General features: G+C 46.1%; 1 long non-coding RNA gene across 2 annotated transcripts in view; it reads right to left on the bottom strand.

Moving 5' to 3' along the window:
• Positions 1-8,206: 8,206 nt before the first annotated feature.
• Positions 8,207-22,311, bottom strand: part of LOC102899619 — a 32,260-nt gene continuing 18,155 nt past the window's right edge. Inside the window, exons 3-6 of one of the 2 annotated variants that reach the window (XR_006586072.1) lie at positions 22,203-22,297; positions 17,889-18,331; positions 13,479-13,539; positions 8,207-10,541 (exon numbers count right to left, since the gene is read on the bottom strand). This is a non-coding gene — a long non-coding RNA (uncharacterized LOC102899619). Of the gene's footprint in view, positions 10,542-11,694; positions 12,031-13,478; positions 13,540-17,888; positions 18,332-20,333; positions 20,378-22,202; positions 22,298-22,311 lie in introns of those variants that run through there. The other variant, XR_006586073.1, reaches the window with a different exon arrangement.

Raw genomic sequence — 22,311 nt, 5'->3', positions numbered from 1 at the left:
CAACGTTTATTTATTTTTGGGACAGAGAGAGACAGAGCATGAACGGGGGAGGGGCAGAGAGAGAGGGAGACACAGAATCGGAAACAGGCTCCAGGCTCTGAGCCATCAGCCCAGAGCCCGACGCGGGGCTCGAACTCACGGACCGCGAGATCGTGACCTGGCTGAAGTCGGACGCTCAACCGACTGCGCCACCCAGGCGCCCCATGTATCTTTCCAGACTTCTAAAAAGCATATATATCTCTATCTTTTTAAAAGCACAATTATCATCATACTATTTGTACTGTTTCACAGCTTGCTATTTTAAACTTATCAATATTTTTAGGGCATTGTTTCATGTCAGTATATGTGTCTCCATCTTTTTTACTTCAATGACTGCCTAATATTCCATCGTATGATTTATCATTCAATTGTAATCAGTCCCCTATTTATGGAAATTTGGATGGTTTCTTCTTTTTATAAATAAGCAAATCAACAAATAAACATACATGTATCTTTTCACGCATGCATATCTGTAGGGTAAATTCTCAGAAGTGAAGTTGTGGGGGCAAATAATAGCTAATGTTTATCGAGTGATTCTATTCCTTCAACCACCCAGCAGATGTTCACCAGGCACCTACTATGCGCCAGATGTTTGGATGTGGGGGCTACCAGTGTGAGAAAGATAAGACAAGAAATCTGGCCTGAGCATTTTGAAAGCATATTCTTGTGCAATTTTCACAGGAAATTAATGAGGTAGGTACTGTTCTCTCAAATTTTCAGATTAGGAAACTGGGCCTAAGAAAGGATAGTACATAATTTTACTTAAGTAAACTGCCCAAAGTCACTCAGGAAAGCTTTTGAGCAGAGGAGTAACGTAATCTGGCTTATATTTTTTTTTAAATTTTTTAATGTTTTATTTACTTTTGAGACAGAGAGAGACAGAGCATGAATGGGGGAGGGTCAGAGAGAGAGGGAGACACAGAATCTGAAGCAGGCTCCAGGCTCTGAGCTGTCAGCACAGAGCCCGACGCGGGGCTCGAACTCACGGACCGTGAGATCATGACCTGAGCTGAAGTCGGATGCTTAACCGACTGAGCCACCCAGGCGCCCCAAATCTGGCTTATTTTAAACAGGATTTCTCTGGCTACTATGGTAGGAATACACTGAAGATGGGCAAAGGTAGAGAAGGGAAAACAAAACAGAACGCTTTTGCAATAACACAGTCAAGTGATGATGGTGATTAGGACCAGTCGTGATGAACAATAGCCAGATTCTGGATGTATTTTGAAATTAGAGCTGGCAAGATTTTACTGAGGTTGGGGAAATTCAGATTCAATGCATAATCTCAGGAAATTTCTCAGGAAATCTCAGGAAACCTAATTTCCTGTTAAGTTTGAGATGCGTGTTCAAAATCTTGGTGGTGTCATCACATGGGCAGTTGGATGGATGACCTAGTCTGGAAGTTCAGAGGAACAGTCTAGGCTAGGGATATGAATTTGAGAGTCCTCGTCATACAAATAGTATATGAAGCCATAGAACAAGATGAGATCATTAGAGGAGGTAGAAAAAAAATGGACAAGTCCAAGGACTGGGACTTTGGGTACTCTAACATTTAGAATTTAGGGAGTTGAGGATGAAGTGAAAAGAAAACTAAAAAGGGACCAGAGACCTAAGAAGGAATCTGGGAGAATGTGATGTCCTGGAACGCAAGTTAAGAAAGGGGAACCCAGGGGTGCCTGGGTGGCTCAGTCGGTTAAGCGTCCGACTTCGGCTCAGGTCATGATCTCACAGTCCATGAGTTCAAGCCCCACGTCGGGCTCTGTGCTGACAGCTTGGAGCCTGCAGCCTGCTTCGGATTCTGTGTCTCCCTCTCTCTGCCCCTCCCCTGCTCATGCTCTGTCTCTCTCTGTCTTAAAAATAAATAAAAACATTTAAAAATTAAAAAAAAAAAAAGAAAGAGGAACCCAGGGGACAGAGGAGGGATCAACACTAAGGGGGTAAGATCAATTAGGATGGAGACAAAGATTAACTACTGGATTTAGTAACGTGGATGCCACTGTTGGCCATGTGAAAAGCAGTTTTGGTGGGTTGGTGGAGACAAAATCTAATTGGAGTGGATTCAAGAGTAAATGCAAGGAAAGAAATTAGTTTTGCTGAAATGAGAAGATTCATATGGAGATGGCTGGAAAAAAGTGGGATAAGAAATATCTTTATAAAGATATAAATTTGACTGAAATTACCTAATAGGGAAAGGAAATCCATGATGTAAAGAGGGAGAGTTCCTGGAGCAATGTCCTCAAATAGGAGAGAGGATGAAGTCTAGTCCATAAGTAAACAGGTTCAAGTAGTTAGTAACATCGTTCATCCACAGTAACAAAGGGTAGGGTGTGTGGACACATACAAATAGGTAGTAAGGTGTGGTTGGAGCCAGTGGGAGCTCTCTTCTGATGGTTTCTCAATTGTCCATGTAATGGGAAGCAAAGTTATCAGCTAAGAATGAAGATAGGGAAAGAGGTGTGGACAGTTTGAGGAGAGATGAGAGTGTATGAGAGTTGTGTGGGAAAGCAGAAGACTTAACGACTGAGGAAATACAATATAATTGCTAGACAGCAGTAGAGGACTGCTTGAGGTTAGTAATCATGAATTAAAAGTGAGACAACTGTGCATGATTTTGGTTTTTTTTTTTACAGATCCATTCAGGTGCTTGGGTGCAGGTACAGAAGAGGTAGAGAGTTGGATTTGACCAAATTTGTGTGTTAGCCAAACAAGCTTATAGAAGTGAGAGTCATGGGGGAAGTTGAGAATGTATGCAAGAAACCAATCATGATGATTGATGATGGGAATTTATGCTGAGGAAAAAGGAAAATAGAGGGGTGCCTGGGTGGCTCAGTCAGTTGAGGGTCTGACTCTTGATATCAGCTCAGGTCATGATCCCAGGGTCATGGGATCAAGTCCTGAATCAAGGCCCCATGCTGAGTTTGGAGCCTGCTTAAGATTCTCTCTCTCTCTTCTCTCTCTCTCTCTCTCTCTCTCCTCCTGCCCTTCTTCCCTGCTTGCACGTGTGTGCACACTCCCTCCCTAAAATAAAATTTTAAAAAAGTGAAGTAGAGCCATGAGTTGATAAACCAAAAAAGTGATAGTGAAAAGGAGTTGAAATCAATGGGAAAAATTGATCAAAGGATTATGTTGATGGGGTCTAAGGTTTGTGGGAATTGGAATATCAGAAGAAGTGAACAGGAAAAAATAGGAGATGCTGATTAAAAATGAGAATGCTTGAAATTAAGATTATGGCTAATTAAGATTATTCGTTTATTGGTTATGACAAGGTCCACCAGGGTATGACCACAGGAATTAATGGCTAGGGTAGAGCAGACAACAAGATTGTGGTAGGAGAGATCAAGAGACTGAGCTGCAAAGGTACTGGATGGATCATCTAAGTGGCTATTAAAACCATCAAGAATTACAGCAAGGGAAGAGCTAATGAGGGACAGTAAGCTGGGAGCTAAACCCCACAAGCAACAAGGTGGTATGCCCAGGAGTAGGTAGTGGGTAGTCCTGAGATAGTGGGTAGGTCTTATGACATTAGAGTCAAACTTGGAGAGTTTTTTAGGGAGGAGGGTGGGTGAATGGTTCAGATTCAACAATGAAGAGCAAGGAGTATGTTTATCCCCCTCTAGGACCAGTGGTACAGGTCTGCGGAGGAAAAAAGTCACCTCATTTTTATGTATTTTAGTAACTTGAAAAGTTTTCATCATCTAGATCTTGAACACTCCTTGTTTGTTTATTCCAATGTTTATTATTGTTGTGTTTCAATTGTATACAGGATCTTTCTTTTAAATATATATTTTTTTAACATTTGCTTAATTTTGAGGGAGAAAGACAGAGTGTGAGTGGGGCAGGGGCGGAGAGAGAGGGAGACATAGAACCCAAAGCAGGCTCCAGGTTCTGAGCTGTCAGCATAGAGCCCGAGTCAGGATTCGAACCCACAAGCCACACAAGCCACATGAGCCGTGAGATCATGACCTGAGCCAAAGTCCGCTCAACTGACTGAGCCACCCAGGCGCCCCAATTCAGGATCTTTGTTTTGAACTGTTTCTAACTTCTTCATATCCCCCTTAACTCTGAACCCCAGGATGCTTGGGTGGGTCAGTCCATTAAGCATCTGACTCAATTTCAGCTCAGGTCATGATTTCACGGTTTGTCAGTTCAAGCCCCATGTCAGGGATTCCACACTGACAGTGAAGAGCCTGCTTGGGATTCATTCATTCTCTCTCTCTCTCTCTCTCTCTCTCTCTCTCTCTCTCTCTCTCTCAAAATTAATAAACTTTAAAAAAAAACCTCTGAAACCCAAGGTGAGCATGCCACTGCCGTGAGTTTTTGAGAGGCATTTCATCAGTTCTGTACCTCCTGCCCATCTCCAGTGCCATGGCCTCACTATCTTTCATTCTGACAATTGCAAACGAACTCCCTGCATCTACTCTCCCAGTGAGAGTCCATTATCCACACTGCTGCTTAGGGGAGTTGTCCTATAGTTGTTCAACCCCCATTTAGTAAGCACCTACCAAGTACCAAGCTACATACTTAGCTCTAATGTTCAAAACTGATCATGTCGCTCACTTGAGAATTATAATGGCTCCTCAGTTCCTATGGGGTAGATCCCATATACGTGGCACACCATTATGGCCATAGTCTGGATGCTATCTGTCTTTCCTCCTCCCCCCTGGCCATCTATATCCCACCACCAAGCTACCTTATTTCTGTAAAGGGTGGTGTTTCCCATCACCTCTTCCTGAAATGCCTTTTCCTCTCCATCTCCACCTGCTGGATTCCTTTTCTCCTGGCAATCCAGCTTTAGTCACCTGGTTAATGAAGCCTTCCCTGACTCTCCCACATAGACTACAGTGTTTCCCCAGACCACTTGGTTTATTCCCCTACTGTATAACTTAACATACGATCTTTTAATTATTTGCTTACATGTCTATCTTCCCCCATAAGCTCCAAGTTCTCCTTAAAGAATAGGGACTATATCTTATTATCTTTGCACCGCTGGTGCCTAACTTAATGGGTAGCATATAGTCAGTGTTCATTTAACGTTAAGGAAAACATGAATTACAATAGATAACATTTATTTTTTTTAATGTTTATTTAGTTTTGAGAGAGGGAGACAGAGCACGAGCAGGGAAGGGGCAGAGAGAGATGGGGACACAGAATTTGAAGCAGGTTCCAGGCTCTGAGCTGTCAGCACAGAGCCCGACACAAGGCTTGAACCCATGAGCTATGGGATCATGACCCGAGCCGAAGTCTGACACTAATCGACTGAGCCACCCAGGCACCCCACAATGGATAACATTGATTGCAAACTTACTCTCACCAGGGCTGTTCTAAGTGCTTTATTCATGTAATTCTCCTAAAACTCTATGAACGGGTACTGTTATTACACTCGTTTTACATATGGAGAGATTGAGGCACAGAGTGATTAATTAAGTTGCCCAAAGTTACTTGGCTTAACTCAGGCTAAGGCTACAGCTGTGTGCTTAGTATATCACAACTCTGCAAAAGACCTGCATCTGAGGGTATCAGAAGGAAGACACCCCCACTTCCTCGTCCAACATTCTATGCTTACGTGTAATTCTAGTAACAGAATAAGTTCACACTCGTATTGCTGAGTATAATCAACTAAGACATTCATATCTTTTTCTTCCATTCTGTTTTTTGTTCCTAAATGCCCTAGTCCCTGGTACCTACCATTATAATCCTGCTGCTTTTTGTATTTGCTCATTTCTGTAATTCTGACACTTTTACAGCTTCAGGGAACCCAGAAATGGACTCTGTTCCTCTCTCTCTCTCTCTCTCTCTCTCTCTCTCTCTCTCTCTCCCTCCCTCTCTCTCTCCATGAGTATCAAATTCACAAAGGAAGAGACTAATTAAGATCTTCAATTCCTCCACATCCAACAGAGGATATCCCATTTTTCAATTAAAGATGACTGTTCTCTTGCCTCTAAGGATTTACATTCAGAAGGAAATGCTTTTGCATTAAATATATGTGAACGGTTTTCCACCTTACACTACTAAGTCTTTATTCCCTGTGTTACTTTGGTTGCTTGTGTGTGTGTTCATAGATTTGTTTATATTTACCTTGAATACCATAACTATCTCCTGTATTTGCAGAGAGCCCTCTATCCTGGAGTCCCTCCATCCACTGTTCTACATGGATCTTTGGTTTTCTATACCATAAGGGGCTTCTTTTTATGACATATCCTGGAGCTCAGTTCCTTGGAATGAAGAGGACAAGATCTCTGTGGGTCCCACAAAGAAGCACAGTCTGACCAAGGAAAGTTCAGCTTCACTGTGACCTCATTCCCCATCTCCACGATGAGTAGAGAATCACCTAGATTTTAGGAGCAGCAGAGAAGTCACTATTCTGACCAGTAATGGGAACCTTCCTTCCTCCCTCCCTCCCTCCCTCCCTCCCTTCCTTCCTTCCTTCCTTCCTTCCTTCCTTCCTTCCTTCCTTCCTTTCCTTTCCTTTCCTTTCCTTTCATGTGCCCTTCTTCTTTTCCCATGGCTTCTCTGCCATGTCCTCTCCCCTTCCATTTTCTCTACTCCCATCTTGCTGCCTGTTTATTTTTAAAGCCTTACCTCCTAGGTCCTGATTGCATAGCTCATAAATATTCAACATTTCCTAGAAGCAACCTCTGAATGATATTTCACCACTCAGTGTTGTTCCTTCATCTAATCAGAAATGGGGCTAGACTTTTCTCAGGGTCACCTGCCTCCACCCCTGAGCCCTGCACTTATCAGTATGGGTGCCTTACTTTCCTCTCCATGATCTTAATCATAAAGGGATTGCCCACTGAGACTTTGGAGCTCCTCACTGGCTCCAGCCTTGATAGGCTCTGAGACCCCTCTCTCTCAATGTGAGAATTCTCAAATATTCCACGATGAGAAGGTTTACCTATTCTAGGGTAATAACCCTGGCATAAGAAGAGGAGAAGGAAATATAGGAACAGATCTGGAGTTATGATAGAAGTAGAAAAATTACAAGCACTCTGCTTGACCCACAGAACACATTTAGCAAATATTTTCATTGTGCTGAATGATTTCCTATATGCATATAAAAATGGAAAGAGGGGTGCCTGGGTGGCTCAATCAGTTGAGCATCCTGACTTCAGTTCAGGTCATGGACTCGTGGTTCATGGGTTTGGACCCCGTGTCAGACTCTGCTGACAGCTTTGGAGCCTGGAGCCTGCTTTGGATTCTGTGTCTCCCTCTCTCTGCCCCTCCCCCACTTGTGCTTATTCTCTCTCTCTCTCTCCCCCCCCCAAAATAAATAAATAAACATTTTTAAAAATAGAAAGAAAAATAAACTGAAATATAAGCAATATTTGGTTAGGTGTGAGGGAATATCTACAATGTTTCCATCTTTTCTCCATTTAACAATATTTTGTTAATTAATAGTGGACGATATAAAAGTATCATTTTTAAAAAAACAATTAATGTTTATTTATTTTTGGAGGAAAGAGAGACAGAGCGCAAGCAGGGGAGGGGCAGAGAGAAGGAGACACAGAATCTGAAGTAGGCTCCAGGCTCTGAGTTGTCAGCACAGAGTCCTATGCTCGAACCCACAAGCCATGAGATCGTGACCTGAGCCAAATTCAGACGCCTACTGACTGAGCTACCCAGGTGCCCCTAAAATTATCATTTTTAAAGTGTTAAGTAGAGGAAGGAAGATAGGGAGGTTATGGGTCCAGGACTCTCCTCAGGACATAAAGCCCCTGCTTCAGTGGGCATGAATGTAGGAGCAGCCCAACCCAGGCAGCAGCCAATCTCAACTTTCCTCCACTGGTTTGGAAAAAGGCCCAGCAAAGCCACCACTCTCTTCATGGGGGAAAGGAGCGAACAGAGATGAGGGAATAGGACATAAATGCAAGGAACCCAAGAGTGGTAGGTCCCTTTGCAAATATCCTCCCCAAACCTCCCTCTATGACATTTCAAACAGACCTTATCCAGCCTTGGCTTGAATCCTTCCAGATACAGGGAGCTTAAAGGCTGGCAGGGAAGCCTAGTCCATGATGAGGCAGCTCCCAACAAAGAGAACAGCTCTTGTCTGTGGATATCTGCTACAGACCTAGCTTTGTCTCTAGCTGAAGTATTGGTCAGGAAGTGGTTCGGAAGAGAAATGGGATCAAGGAACAGAGATGGAATCCAAGAATCAAAGGAAAAGAAATCTCGTTATGATTTTAATAACAGTTGAGACACTGGAGACTGAGGGCCAAGTTCCCCTTTTTAACATTGCCATGAGCCATCTCTGCCCAAAACCCACAAGAAGACCTAGATTGGCAGAGGTTGGAGACAGTGTGAACAGCAATGACTTGGGCCAGTGTCCAAAGAAGCAGCTTCATGGCCCCCTTTTGGGCCCTATTTTGGCACAGCTTAGGTTGGAGAGGGGAGTGAGGAAATATTCTATGGGACTATTTCAAAAGGCTAGGGCTGCTGTCAGAGGAAGCTGTAAAAGTGTGTGTGTGAGGGGGGAGGGTCGGTGTGGGGACAGGGCCCATGTGTTTTGGGCTCTATTAACTAACTCCCTCCCATCCATCACAGCCTCCCCCCGGGGCCGCTGCAGCCCTGGCAGCTGGGTCACCCCGGGGAGGCTGGGCTGGGGGTCCCTAAAGGGAGCCAGGCTTCAGGCAGAGGAGCGGAGACACATGTGTGCCTGGCTGGGTTGGGGCTGGCGCCTCATTGAGAAGGGGGCTCTCCAAGCTGGGCTTCATTAGGGCAGTGGCACTAATAGGGGAGGGGGTGCAGGGGGCTGGGCTGACAGCCAATTACTTGCTCGTCTGCATTATGGATTAACCCATCTGGGCCTGGGAGATTGGCTCTGAAAGGGGCACAAAAGGGGGGGCGTGACCACAATCACACACTGAATTATCCTGTCTGAGCGCAATTGTCCACCAACAAACGGGGCCTCAGGATGGGTGACCCCCTTGGGTTCTCTCCTTCCCCCACCCCTCACCCCACAAGAAGAGCCAGAGATAAACTGCTGCCTGGTTAAAAGGCAGGGTCTGGGACAAGGACAACAAGGATGCCGGTCCAGAGAGGCAGGCGATTTAGGGGAGGAGGCTGGGTTTGGGATGAAGTCAGAGAAGCCAGGAGCCAAGCAAAAGTTCTCCCAACAGACTTTTGTACTTCACTCCTCTACCTCGAGGGAAAGCGTGACCTAAGAAGTTCCCCCATCTGAAATATGGAACAGAACCAGAGAGTAGAGGGTCTCAGCAGAGTCTAGGGAAAAGAATGAAAGGAAGGGCCCTCAGAGTCAGGTGTCTCACATCTCACCCATCACCTCTTCTAGGGCTAATTGATTCCAGACATGAATAAGGGGTCCTCAGATGGGGTCTTGGAGGACCCCTGCCCTGCTCTGGCATCTCTGATGCTCTCCCAGTGGGAGTGCCCGCACCCTCCCCCCACACCTCCTCCTCCAGGAGTAAGCCCACGGAGCAGGGTGAAGGAGAGAAGAATGGGAGGGGGCGGCAGGCAGGGGGGCTCTCTCTGGCTAATCCCCTCATTACCATCTCATAATCAGAATCACGCTTTCAATGTAAATGGGGATGTTAAATATTGGTTTCTCTAGGCACAAGCTCCTTTGGAGAAAATTACTGATGCTACCCTTTTGCCAGTGCTGGCCAGCTCCCACAGTGAGGGGGGTGGTGTGGAACATTAGCGAGGGCTGGGGGCTTCAGCGTCCAGTTGGTGGGGAAGGCGGAGGTGTCTGACAAGACAGGGCAGACAGATTTGGTTTTCGTTGGCCTGGGCAGCCTCCATTTCCGTGATTCAGCAGAAGAAACTCATCCAGAGGAAACTGGCTCATTTCAAGCTCACCAAGACTTTGTTGGAGCTGGTTGGCTTCTGGTCTCACATCACTCTTGACTGGAAGAAATCAATATGGAGTTGCAGATCCCAAAGTCAGATTACTGGGGTAAGGGAGGTGTGTTCATCAGGGAGCTCAGGCGCTGTTGCCCATTGCTAGACCCGCCTGGCACACCCCAGGGGGAAGTGACCTGGATTCTCCTTCCAGCCATTTCCAGATACAGAGCACATCAAGTTACAAAGGCTTTTACATGGAAAGCTTCGCGCCTGTCCTTTTACATCAGTCCCATGAAATAGGTATGTGGCCGTTATCATTCCCAACTGGCAGGCTCGGCGTCCTCAAGCAACTCACTCAGGTTCACATGGATGGTCCATGGCAAAGTCATACTGTAACATGGCTCTTCTGAGTCCAGCCTCATTGTGCCACGCTCCAGCCTTTAAAACTGAGGCTACTGGCTACTACTCGTATGCCACTTGTGGGGGCACAGAGGACACTTGGGGTGTCTGTAGTCTGACCATAGAAGTATGTGCCCGGAGGGGTAGGTACAGGGCGCTCATGCAGAGGCCATTTTCTGTTCTTCTCTATCAGCATGGTTAGGACACAAGGCCACAGACCGATGGAGAGGCCATCACACTGCCTGTCCTCTCTGTTCAGGATCTCCATCCCTCATTGCCTCCTCTCTACCCCAGGTTCAAAACTGGGAATGAAAGAACAGCTATTTATTATTTTTAATTATTTTTAATGTTTGTTTATTTTTGAGAGGGGGTGTGTGTGGAGGGGCAAAGAGAGACACACACACACACAGAACGGGAAGTAGGCTCCAGGCTCTGAGCTGTCACCACAGAGCCCCATCCAGGGCTCGAACTGGTGAACTGCAAGATCATGACCTGAGCCCAAGTAGAAGGCAACTGAGCCACCCGGGTGCCCCAAGAATGAAAGAAAGTATTGTCAATATTAATAATGGTGGCTTCTTGGGGCGCCTGGGTGGCTCGGTCGGTTAAGCTTCCGACTTCGGCTTAGGTCATGATCTCGCGGTCTGTGGGTTCGAGCCCCGCGACGGGCTCTGTGCTGACAGCTCAGAGCCTGGAGCCTGTTTCAGATTCTGTGTCTCCCTCTCTCTGTGACCCTCCCCTGTTCATGCTCTGTCTCTCTCTGTCTCAAAAATAAATAAACGTTAAAAAAAATTAAAAAAAAATAATGGTGGCTTCTTCTCAGGTTTGCTTAGCATTTTACAGTTCACAAAGTCCTTTTCGTGTGTTATATGATTAGATTCTTGTAACCACCTCATGACCTAGCACCGTTGCTTAATGCTTAAGGACACAGGTTCTAGAGTCCCACTGTGGGTTTACTACCCAGGCCTTCGTAGCTGGGTCATCCCAAGCAGGTAGCTAGGTGACCTCAGGTAGGTTATGTCCCATTCCCTGCCTCAATGTCCTTATCTATGGAATACAGATGATAACAACAGCCTACTTCCTAGAGTTGCTGGGGACAATAAAAGAGATTACAGGGGCACCTGGGTGGCTCAGTTGGTTGGGCAACCAAGATTTCGGCTCAGGTCATGATGTCACAGTTTGTGATGTCCCAGCCCTGCTTCAGGCTCTATGCTGACAGCTCAGAGCCTGAAGCCTGCTTCAGATTCTGTGTCTCCCCCTCTCTCTACGCCTCCCCTGCTCACGCTCTGTGTCTCTCTGTCTCTCAGTAATAAATAAACATTAGAAAAAATTTTTAAAAGAGATTACACATGCCACCCGCTTAGGGTCTGGCATATACTAGGTTCTCAATCAGGGTTAGCCAGTTTGAAGGGGGTAATAAGGAGTATGACCCAATTTTACAGATGCAGAGACTGAGGCTCAGATTACCAGGAATTTGTTTAAGGTCACTCAGTTGACAACGACAGAGCTGATTTTTAATTCCAGGTGGGAATGGAATCTGCAGGTGGTCTGGGACTCCTACCCAAACGTTCCTCAAGGTGAAAAGAAAGGGGCGGTCGATCTTCTGGGGTCCTTTGTTGTGTTGTGGTTGGCAAGGGCAGGTTCTTTTTCTGTTTAGCCAGGTTAGGCACACGCGGAGGAAGGAGAAGCGAGTCCCCCACTGTGGCCAGCGTGCGCCGGCAGCGACCCCTCCTCTCCCCGGCCGGAGGCGGTGAATGGAGCCAGGGGCACCATGTGGCTTGCGCTAAGCCTCTCCTGAAAAGAGAGGGCGGGAGATGCCTTCGGAGGGCCCCCTCCGGGGCCTCGGAGATGGCTTCCGCTGCTCAGCTCCCTCCGTTTAGCTTTCTCCTCATTAACTCCCCGGCCTCATTAATCAGCCCCGATGAAATGCGCCCCCGGGAACACTGCCGGCCAGCTCCGCCGTTTGGCGCTTTAATTATCCTCCCAGCGGGAGGAGGCGGGGTGGGCGAGGTGCTCGGGCGGACGGACGGACGCGCGCGCGCGCGCGCGCACACACACACACACACACACACACCCCGGTCGGGGCGCGTGCACACACACCGATCCGCCCGCACGTTCGCGTGCACACACCAGCCCGCGGATGGCCAAGCCCAAGCAGGTCCTGGGTCGTGACCCAGCCAGGGCAGCAGACACCGGGCTCGGTTCCCGGGAAGCTCCATCAGCCCCAGGCAGCGCTAGCTTCTACTGGGCATCTGTCGAAGGAGTACTATAGAGTTGTCATTTACATCAAGTCCCCTTCCTACAAGGGAAGGGAGAACTTCTGTCCAAAAAAGTCCTCAAACCTTCAACTCTTTAGTCTAATTTCATTTACTCATCAAACCCTCGCTGCCCCGCCTGCTGTGTGCTGTGGTTTCAGGTGCTGGAGACACAGACACAGTGGCTGGTTAGGCTTCAGGGAGTTCCCACACCATCCAGGAGGGAGACAAATGGAAAAAAATCCAACACAACTTGAAAACGCAGCAGCAAAAACAAAAACCCACCATGGCAAGGTGATGTTCTTAAAAGAAAGCACAGGATGCTACAGAAGTGCAGAGCAAGACCTGGAATGCAGCCAGGGCACGCCAAAAAAAAAAAAAAAAAAAGGTTTTTCTGAGAGGATCACAGCTGGAAGTGGGACGAAAAGTCTAAGTGGGAGTTAGCTGGTGCCAGAGTAGTGCAAATAGCAAATACAGAGGACAAAATACAGGCAGCACTGTGTGTGCAAAGCCCTGTGGGTAATCTGATCTGGTTGGAGCACAGGGTCCTGACCAGGGGACAGCACCCAGGTGATGAGGGGCTTTGTGTGCTATGCAAAGGAAGTTGACTTAGATCTAACCTAAAGGCAATGGAGGAGTTACAGACGGATTTTAAAGCCAGACAGTGACATGATTAGACTAATGTTCTTGAAAAACCTCTTTTCCAGTGAGGAAGAGGATTTGGAGGAGGACAGGAATGGAGGCAGGGAGGCCAATTAACAAGTTAGGTGACTGACGTGGTGTGGGAGGAGAAAGAAGAGGGGGGTTTCAAATATTCCCAAGTTTCCTCTGTAAAGGGTGGATGTGGGAATTGGGAGGAAGATTATGTTGAGATATTCCAAGGTGTCTGACTCAACTCAAATTAGAGGGAAGGCTGACTCCAGCTACTTCTGCCCTCGTGGGAGGCAACCAGGAGATCTATCTTCCAGTCCTAGGTAAGTAAATTACCTCATCGGCTTTCTTGTCCATAAGATGAAACACGGATTGGATCGGGCTTACAAACTCACACCTGTAGGGTGCAGGAAGATAAAAGAAAAGATCTAAGCAGACCAGGGTGAGAATAGGTGCCCACTAAGAGGGCAGTGCCCTTCAACCACAGACTACTCCAGCCATGCTGGAAAGAGGCTCAGGATTCCAGATGATCTAAAGGAAAAGCCAGAGCTCAGTATTTTTTTTAAGATTAAAAAAAAATGTTAAAAGTAATCTCTACACCCAACATGGGGCTTGAACTCACAATCCTAAGATCAAAACTCCCATGCTCTACAATGAAGCCAGCCAGGTGCTAGAGCTCAGTGTTTTTAATATGGTATCTCCTAATTTAAAAATACCCATGCAATTAAAACATACTTGGTTTGGGGCACCTGGGTGGCGCAGTCGGTTAAGCGTCCAACTTCAGCCAGGTCACGATCTCGCGGTCCGGGAGTTCGAGCCCCGCGTCAGGCTCTGGGCTGATGGCTCAGAGCCTGGAGCCTGTTTCCGATTCTGTGTCTCCCTTTCTCTCTGCCCCTCCCCCGTTCATGCTCTGTCTCTCTCTGTCCCAAAAATAAATAAACGTTGAAAAAAAATTAAAAAAAAAACATACTTGGTTTGAAACATATCAAATATATTGAAGTCCATGAATTTGTAAAGATATATTTTTAGGTTTATTTATTTATTTTGAGAGAATGCGAACAGAGGAGGGACAGAGAGAGAGGGAGACAGAGAGAATCCCAAGCAGCTCCCTGCTGTCAACACACTGAGCCAAAGCTGGGGGGACAGGGCTTGATCTCAGGAACCCCATGAGATCATGACCTGAACCAAAATCCAGAGTTGGAGGCTTAACTGCCTAAGCCACTGAGGTGCCCCCATAATTTTATATACATACATACATACATATATACATACATATATATAATTACATTTATATTTATATTTATATATTTAAATCACTGCTCACCTTTAGATGATGCTAAGTAATCAACTTGTTATTTTGAGAAATGAGTGAAGAGAGAATCAAGCATTTATCCTACCTTTCCTATTCAGAATGTATCTCAGGATAAACAAATAGTCTATGACAGGTTTTCTTTTTGCTTTTTTTCCCTTAATGCTTATTCATCAATTTTTGAGAGAGAGACAAGAGCATAGCGGGGGAGGAACAGAGAGAGGGAGAACCAGAATCTAAAGCAGACTCTAGGCTCTGAGCTGTCAGCACAGAGCCCGATGCGGGGCTCGAACTCATGAACTGTGAGATCATGACCTGAGCTGAAAGTCAGACACTTAACCAACTGAGCCACCCAGGCACCCCGATGACAGGTTTTCTTTACAGAAGTATTCCGGCTAATAAATGAAGATGGAATCACAGAATTAGAATGTCACAATTTGGCAATCCTTAATGAAATAATGGGTCTGGGCAATAATCATTGCTGGATGCTAATATAACAACACAACAACAAAACAGACAAGCAGCCATTACTCTTGGGACAAACGATATTGCCTATGAAGTATTCCTGCAACAACAACAAAACAACAACAACAACAACAACAAACCCAGACATTAATTGATTGGGCTTCTATATCTGGCAACCAATTTACAGAAAATATAGGGGCAGAAGAACATGTTAAATGACACCATGGGGATACATTCTCACAAAATCCAGACTGTGGGAAATTCTACAGAACAAATGACTCAGTTTTTCACAAATAAATTGCAAGGGAAAAAGAGAGAGATTACATGGAGAACATCAGGTTCAAAGAGTCATTGCACAGTACAGACTCATTTGGATTCTAATTTGAACGACAATACCAATGAAGAAAAATAATTGAGACGATTGGGGAAGTTTGAACATTGGTTATAGATGATGACATATTTTAGGTTGATAATGGTGTTGTCATTACATTATGTAATGAGTCCTTACTTTTTAGAACTACATTGAAATATTTACAGAAGAAATAGGATTTCCAAGATTTGCTTTCAAATCACAAGGGGAGTGTGGGGGTATAGATGATGGAGGTTGCCTTTCAATGGATAAGTGCTGAGGCTTGGTGATGGATATACAGGGCTTCATTCTATTATTCTCTCTAATTTGGGGTATTTTTATTATCCACAATATGCTCTTATCCATAGTAGAATGTTTTAAAAATACTTTATGGGCCAAAATGTGTCTGTTGCCTCAGTTTGGCTCATGGGCACCAGGTTGTGGTTCCATTCAACTCTAAATTGCCTGTGAACCAAACCATCAGTGGTGAGAACCTTTATTACTAGACCTCATCATCCCAAACCTCTTCCTGGTCCCTTTTCAGCTTCTTTCTCAGAGGTGCCCATCTCCCAGGGAACAGGAAATGGTGTGGCAGAGAGGAGCATCAACAAAGCCATGAACACTAGGAAGAGTTCCCCGGGACAGAAGACACAGGGATTAGGGAGACTTGGAACTGCAAGTTAAGAGCTGTCACAACCTAGCACCCTTCCTTAAAATCCCTGCAGGCGCCCTTCCCATATCCCACTCTTTCTCAACCTTAAAGGTACACACAGCATCCGGCTGGACCTCCCACCGTTTACCTCTGCGTTCCAGAACCTAGACAAAGGAATCCACTGCCCAGAAAAAAAATAAAATAATGAAAGACAGGAATCTCCCCCGAGGCAGTTCAGGTTAGAGAAGAGCGTTGTCAGTATGGGGAGACAGAGCATTTGGGGTGGGGGCGGGGAGCGAGTGAAAGTCCCCTTATCCGCTGGCTCCTGGGGGGGACTGTGTTGGACCCGGGCTTAGTGCTTTTTCTGTGCAGCCTCTTCTGGTTGCATCCCCTCCTCCCTCCACCCCTACTTCTCCCTCCGCAGTGGACGACCCTTCCCCCGGCACGTGTCTGCGCTGCTAGCTGCTCATTTAGAGCCGAAGAGGCGGGCTGGGAGAATGAATTACGCGATCTGAAGGCTGGGGGTAGCGGCGGGGCCCGGGACGCCAGGCGGGCGCGGACGGGAGACGGACAATAGGCAATCAGCAGACCCCGGGGCTGGGGAGCGGCGGGGGCGGGGGCGGGGGGACGCCCACAGGGAGCGCGCTCCCAGGGCGCGTCCCGGCCCTCCCCAGCCCGCAGGCCTCTATTGTTCCTCGGCTCCTCCTCTCCCGCCTGGCCCTGGGAGCCCAGCTTGGCACCGACGGTAGGGGTTTGGCAAGGATCGGTTCCGGGCCGCTACCGAACCGGTGTCCTCTGTGCAGGCCTCGTCCCTCCACTGTCGCGCGCTTCGGCCCAGGGGTCTGCGAGCAATGGTCAGGAGACCGGCCCTCCCTTGCTCCCAACTCTTTCATCATCCGCTCCTCTGCGGGTCCCGGTAATGAGCTCCTGGTCCCGCGCCATTGTGTACACGTTAGGGTGAAGGCGGGTCTCCGCGGTGCGATGGAGGGTGACCGCGCGCGCGGCTGCGACCCCCGCTTCACACCTGCTCCCCGCCCCCAGCCCGGGGCCGACGCGGGTGTGTCCTCTCCCTCCCCGCGGGAGGGGTCTCAGCTGGGGCTGCACTTGGTAAAGAGGCCGTGGAGAGGACGGCAGCGGCCGGAGGAGCAGCTATAAATTTGGAGCAGATGCGGCCTGACAGTCACCCAACCCGGGGAGGTGGGGGGCGGGGAGGGCTCTGTGCCCCTCCCAGGCCCCATCTTCGAGTCTGCAGCTGAGTTAGACGCACTCCGGGCCGAGGTTGACCGGGACTTTGGACAGCCGGAGCCTGCCTCCTCGACTCACACCCTGGCTTCTGCTCTTTGTGTGCCCACGTTGGGGGGGGGGGGGGGGGGAGGAGGAATGGAGGTCAGACAGATACCTGAATAAGTTTATTATTTTTCTGCTTAAAAAAGGTGTTTTGGGGTTTTGGGGGTTTTGTGTGTGTGTGTGTTTTCAGAAGAGACTGACAAAGTCTGCGCCCCTGGCTCTGAGCTGGCACTTCTGGGCAGCAGCTAGAGGAAAATAGCAGAAGCATGCTAACGTTGTTCTTTCCACTCTTCTTTAAATCAAGTGCCCATTTTGTGCTAGAAATGCCAGGTAGGGAGGCTCAGGCAGACAGGATGAGGGTGGGGAGAGGAGAGTGGGAAAGGATGGAAAAAAAAAAAAAGGAATAATGCCTGTCCTGAGTATTCTATATACAGCAATACTGTACATTTAAATAGCATTTCCTTTAGTAAGTAGTATTCTCCCCATTCAACAGAGGAGGGAGCAGGGTCCAGAATGCCACCAGAGGTTTGGTGGGTTACTGTTAAATCCAGGCATCCTGAACACTAGTGTGCATGGGGCGGGGAGGGGGGGGTGCTTATCACTACACCACACTGCCAGGGAGGTCCAATGGGAAGAAAGTGGAGAGAGCTGGAGCTGAGCGTGGGTACCGGTGGCTTATCTTACCTGCCCTGGACGGCTCCCTCTCTAGAGTAGCATGAATTGAAGACTGAGTCTGTGTTTCTAGTGTGAAGATCATGGTACCATAGCCAAGCTGACGTAGAGTGAATTTGGGGGTTAGTGTCCACAACACAGAGTTGCCAAAAGCCTCTGCAACTCTGTCATCCCTCTTTGCAGGTGTTCCTCTGCTTCCTCGAACACTGTGGGGCTAACTGTACTGGCTTGTAGGATCCATTGCTCTTTCTCTTCCCTTCCACTCTCACAAGTCTTGCTGGTCCATGCCCAATGGGTTACTAGACCAGTGGTTCTCAGACTTTAACTTGCATCGAAATTACTCGGAAATCTTAAAATGCTTCCAGTTTCTGATTCAGTCAGTCTGTGGTAGGGTGTGAGAATCTGCATTTTTAAAAGTTTCCCAGGTGATGACCCTGCTGATGCCTGCGACCAGCCTAGGCAGAAAGGAAAAATAGGGGCTGGTGAATAAGGAAAGGACTGTAGTACTGTATGTGTGGTATTGGAAACGGTTATTGGCAGTTCAGGCTCTCAAGGGTACTGGGGTATCTTCTCTCTCTGTGAGGGAAAGATAGACTAAATCCCCAAGGAATTGTGGGCATAGTTCTGAATTAGCCCAGGGTATGATACTTTCCTGGAGACTTAGCACTCCCCCTAATGGACTCTAATGATTCTACACTTTCCTCAGCCTTACAAATGGCAGCAAGAATTTCCCTAATTTTCCCAACCTAATTTGGTTCATCCACTCATCTCTTTGTCACTAAAGGAAGAGGGGTGTTGTCATATACCTTTGTTTGCAAACTGGTTAGCATAGGTTTTTGCTATTCAGCAATGAATCAGTGAATGTGTATAATTGTTTTTTTTCTTCTCGAGAGCCCTAACACTTACAAGTCCCCTCCTTCTCACCTTTGCTTCTCCCAGCTGTTCTAAAACACTTTAAAGGTGATTTAAGATGGTTGAATTCCAGATATTTGCTGGAAAATTCTTTTTGAGGTGTCAGTATCTTTATCACCAGTTAGGAGCCTTTGTCAGGTGGCAAGCAAGCAAGTCTTAAGTCAGAGGCTTAAGGATGGGTTTGCAAAAATTGAATTAAGGGTGAGATGGCTAGGTGGCTCTGTCAGTTAAGCGTCACACTTTGGCTCAGGTCATGATCTTATGGTTCATGAGTTCAAGCCCCACACTGGGTTATGCACTGACTATGAGAGCCTGCTTGGGATTCTCTCTCCACTCTCTCAAAATAAATACATTTAAAGAAAGGGAGGGAGGTAAGGAAGGAGGGAGAGAGAGAGGATGAAAAAAGCAAGTGGCATTTTATTTCTTACCACCAGGTGGCAGACCATGCCTCATGAATGAGAAGAACCCTACATTTGAAGCCCAGCCTAAGCTCTACTTTTTTCAAATCAGAGCCAGGACAAAAGGGCTGTTCTCTAATTAGAAGACTTGGGAATTGAGGCAGGGAGGCCAATTGCTTGTAAATACCTTAGTAACTGCTGCCAAGGTACTTGAGTGATTCCCTGAGCTTCCTCATCAGTGAGAAAGGGAGCAATGGAATGTTCTAGTTTTTCCTACCGGAAAAGAGGTACACCCTCTTTGCAGATTTAAGAAAATGGGTTATTTAACTAAGAAAAATACAAAGAATGTCACTTCAAACCAGAGGTTTCTGATGCCTTAAAGACATATGGCAACTCTAAACCACTTTATAGGCACATTGTTTGGCCTCTTTCTCCTGCCCATTGTCAGGGAGGCACCCCTTTATTTCCTTTCATCCGAAAGTTCTTTGTTCTGTTGTTCATACTGAACTTTTTTTGAACATAAAATTAAAGCTTTATTCTAACTGTAGAATCTGCTCAGGGGTTTTCTTACTAAATTCCAGTTGGCAATCTAAGGGACATGTGGATGGTCTCAAATGATCATGCCCTCAGATGATACTCAACAGTCAACAAAACCTAAATCCTCCAATAAGTAAGCAAGAGTTACACACGTACAGCACAAACATATGTATATATCTCTTACAGGAGGGCTCAATGAAAGTTTTGAGAGAAGGGAAGGTGAAGATTTCTGTTTTATACACCTTTCTCATTTCAGGTGTACCAACAAACACTGAAAATACAGTAGTATCCACCACAATGTCAAGGTCAGAACAGATCTATTCCTTACATAGAAAACAGGAAATTGTAGGGTTGCCTGGGTGGCTCAGTTGGTTAAGCATCTGACTTTGGCTCAGGACATGATCTCGTGGTTCATGGGACAGAGCCCTGCATTGGGCTCTGCACCAGCAGCAGAGACGGAGCCTGCTTGGGATTCTCTCTCTCTCCCTTCTCTCTACTCCTGTACCACTCACTCACTCTCTCTCCTCTCTATAAATAAATAAATAAACAAACAAACAAACAAACAAACAAACTTAAAAAAAAAGGGGGGGGAGCAGGAAATTGTACATACCAGTATCAGGCTCTCTAACATAGATGGGATATTATCCTGTTAGCCTGCAGGGGACATTACTTCTCTTAGTTGATCAACTTTAGGCTTCCTCCCTCATTCGGGAGTGGGAAGATCCCAGGTACACACTGACCATCTCAGACTAAGCAAAGCTTCCCAGCCCAGAGTACTTCATTGATTAATTCTCTGCCATTGCAGCAGCCCCTTGTTCACTTTCAATGTTGATGGATATGAGTGGTAAAGACAGAGACCATAAGAAAAAAAAAATATGATTTAAATGGTACATATTTGGGTTTTTTTTCTTTGTGGGTTAACAAAGTCACTCAAAACATATTTATGGAATGCCTTCAGGGCACATAGCATGGCACTTCACCCTTCATTGAAAATCCATTAAAACAATTACCAGGTCATGCTTGGAAACTTTTTTTCACAAAGGAATTTGCTTTAGTTGTTGGGTTAGCAGAAACTAATTTGAGATGCAAAATTAACAACCCCGTTTGTACTAGGAAGGCCTTATGTAAACCGTCACACAGTGAAAATAATATATGTGAATTTATTATACCTATGTCTGAGCATATGGATTTAGAAGCTACAAACCTAATGACCCAGTGTTCGTATGAGGGAAGAATGATTTTAGAAGTTAATGAATCATCTTCTATTAATGCTCCAAAGTTAAATGTTTACCTGGAAGGTTGTGCCCTGGTTATAGGCCATTAATGGCCACCAAAAAATGAAATTATGTTCACATCTATAACACTTATGGAATGTCATATCCTCTTGACTCATACCAGGAATCTAGGCTCAAAAACAAAAAACAAAAAAACAAACAAAAAACCCTACTTTTTACTGAGATACTGTTGATCAAGGCAAATATCCAGATTCATCCAAACCAATATCTCGTCTTTGAAATTAATTTATAATTGTTTCTTCCCACAGCTAACTTTAACAACCTTTATTAGCATATGTACGTATACAAAGTTGGTTCTGTCTTCGTTCATTATTCATTTCACAAGGAATTTCCATTGCCTACATAAGGCGCTGAAATGGAACTTTCCCCCACATCTTGAAAAGCCCAAGTTATCTAGCAGAGAGATGTTTGAAAGAGTTGTGGGGTCTTGTTAATGCTTCCCAGTCGCAGTAGGACTGCCACCATTCTATTTCTGTCCCTTGTTTCTAGTCCCAAATCTTTCTGCAACCAGTGCCTAATCCAAACTTCTCTACTGTCTCCCCTGCCTTCTCAGGGCAGGAGGAGAGACAAAAACTAGAGATGGAGAGAGGGTCCAACTCTGCCTTAAAAGAAGGATACAGTTGAGGCACCTGGGTATCTCAGACGGTTAAGCATCCAACTCTTGATTTTGGCTCAGGTCACAATCTCATAGTTTGTGGGATTGAGCCCCAAGATGGGCTCTGTGCTGTCTGCAGAGAGCCTGCTTGGGATTCTCTCTCTCCCTTTCCCTCTGCCCCTCCCTCACTCATACACGTGCTCTCACTCTCTCTCAAAAATGAATAAACTTTTTTAAAAAAAGGAGACACTTTCCATCAAATTGTAGAGCTGACATAAGGTGATTAACATATGAAAACTAATACAGGTTTAGAGCATAAACTGGTATCAGATAATCTCAGGTTTGAAGTTCAGATCCACCACTGACCAGTGATATGATTTGGGCCAAGTAACTTAACTTCTCTGAGCTTAAGCTAACTTCACTGTAAAGTGAGGTTTAAATAAGGTAATGCATATAAAATGCTTAGTGTAGTGTCTACTAGAAAGCATCAGTGAATGAAAGCTCTTGGTATCCACCAGACCCTAAGCTCTGTGACAACAGCAGCCTATATCACCCCTGTGGCTTCAGGTGATTTCTGGCAAACTTTTACCTGTGATGGAGACAGTGTGAACAGACTAGCAATACAGCAGAAAGCTCATTGAACTGTCAGTAAACCAGGGTACTGCATCATAGCGAGTTTCTTTTCTGGGAAAAAACAA

This window comes from Felis catus, chromosome D1 (genome assembly GCF_018350175.1).
Source record: "Felis catus isolate Fca126 chromosome D1, F.catus_Fca126_mat1.0, whole genome shotgun sequence".
Classification (NCBI taxonomy): domain Eukaryota; kingdom Metazoa; phylum Chordata; class Mammalia; order Carnivora; family Felidae; genus Felis; species Felis catus.
The sequence above is the reverse complement of the archived record's forward strand: the minus strand, read 5'-3'. Positions and strand labels throughout refer to the sequence as shown.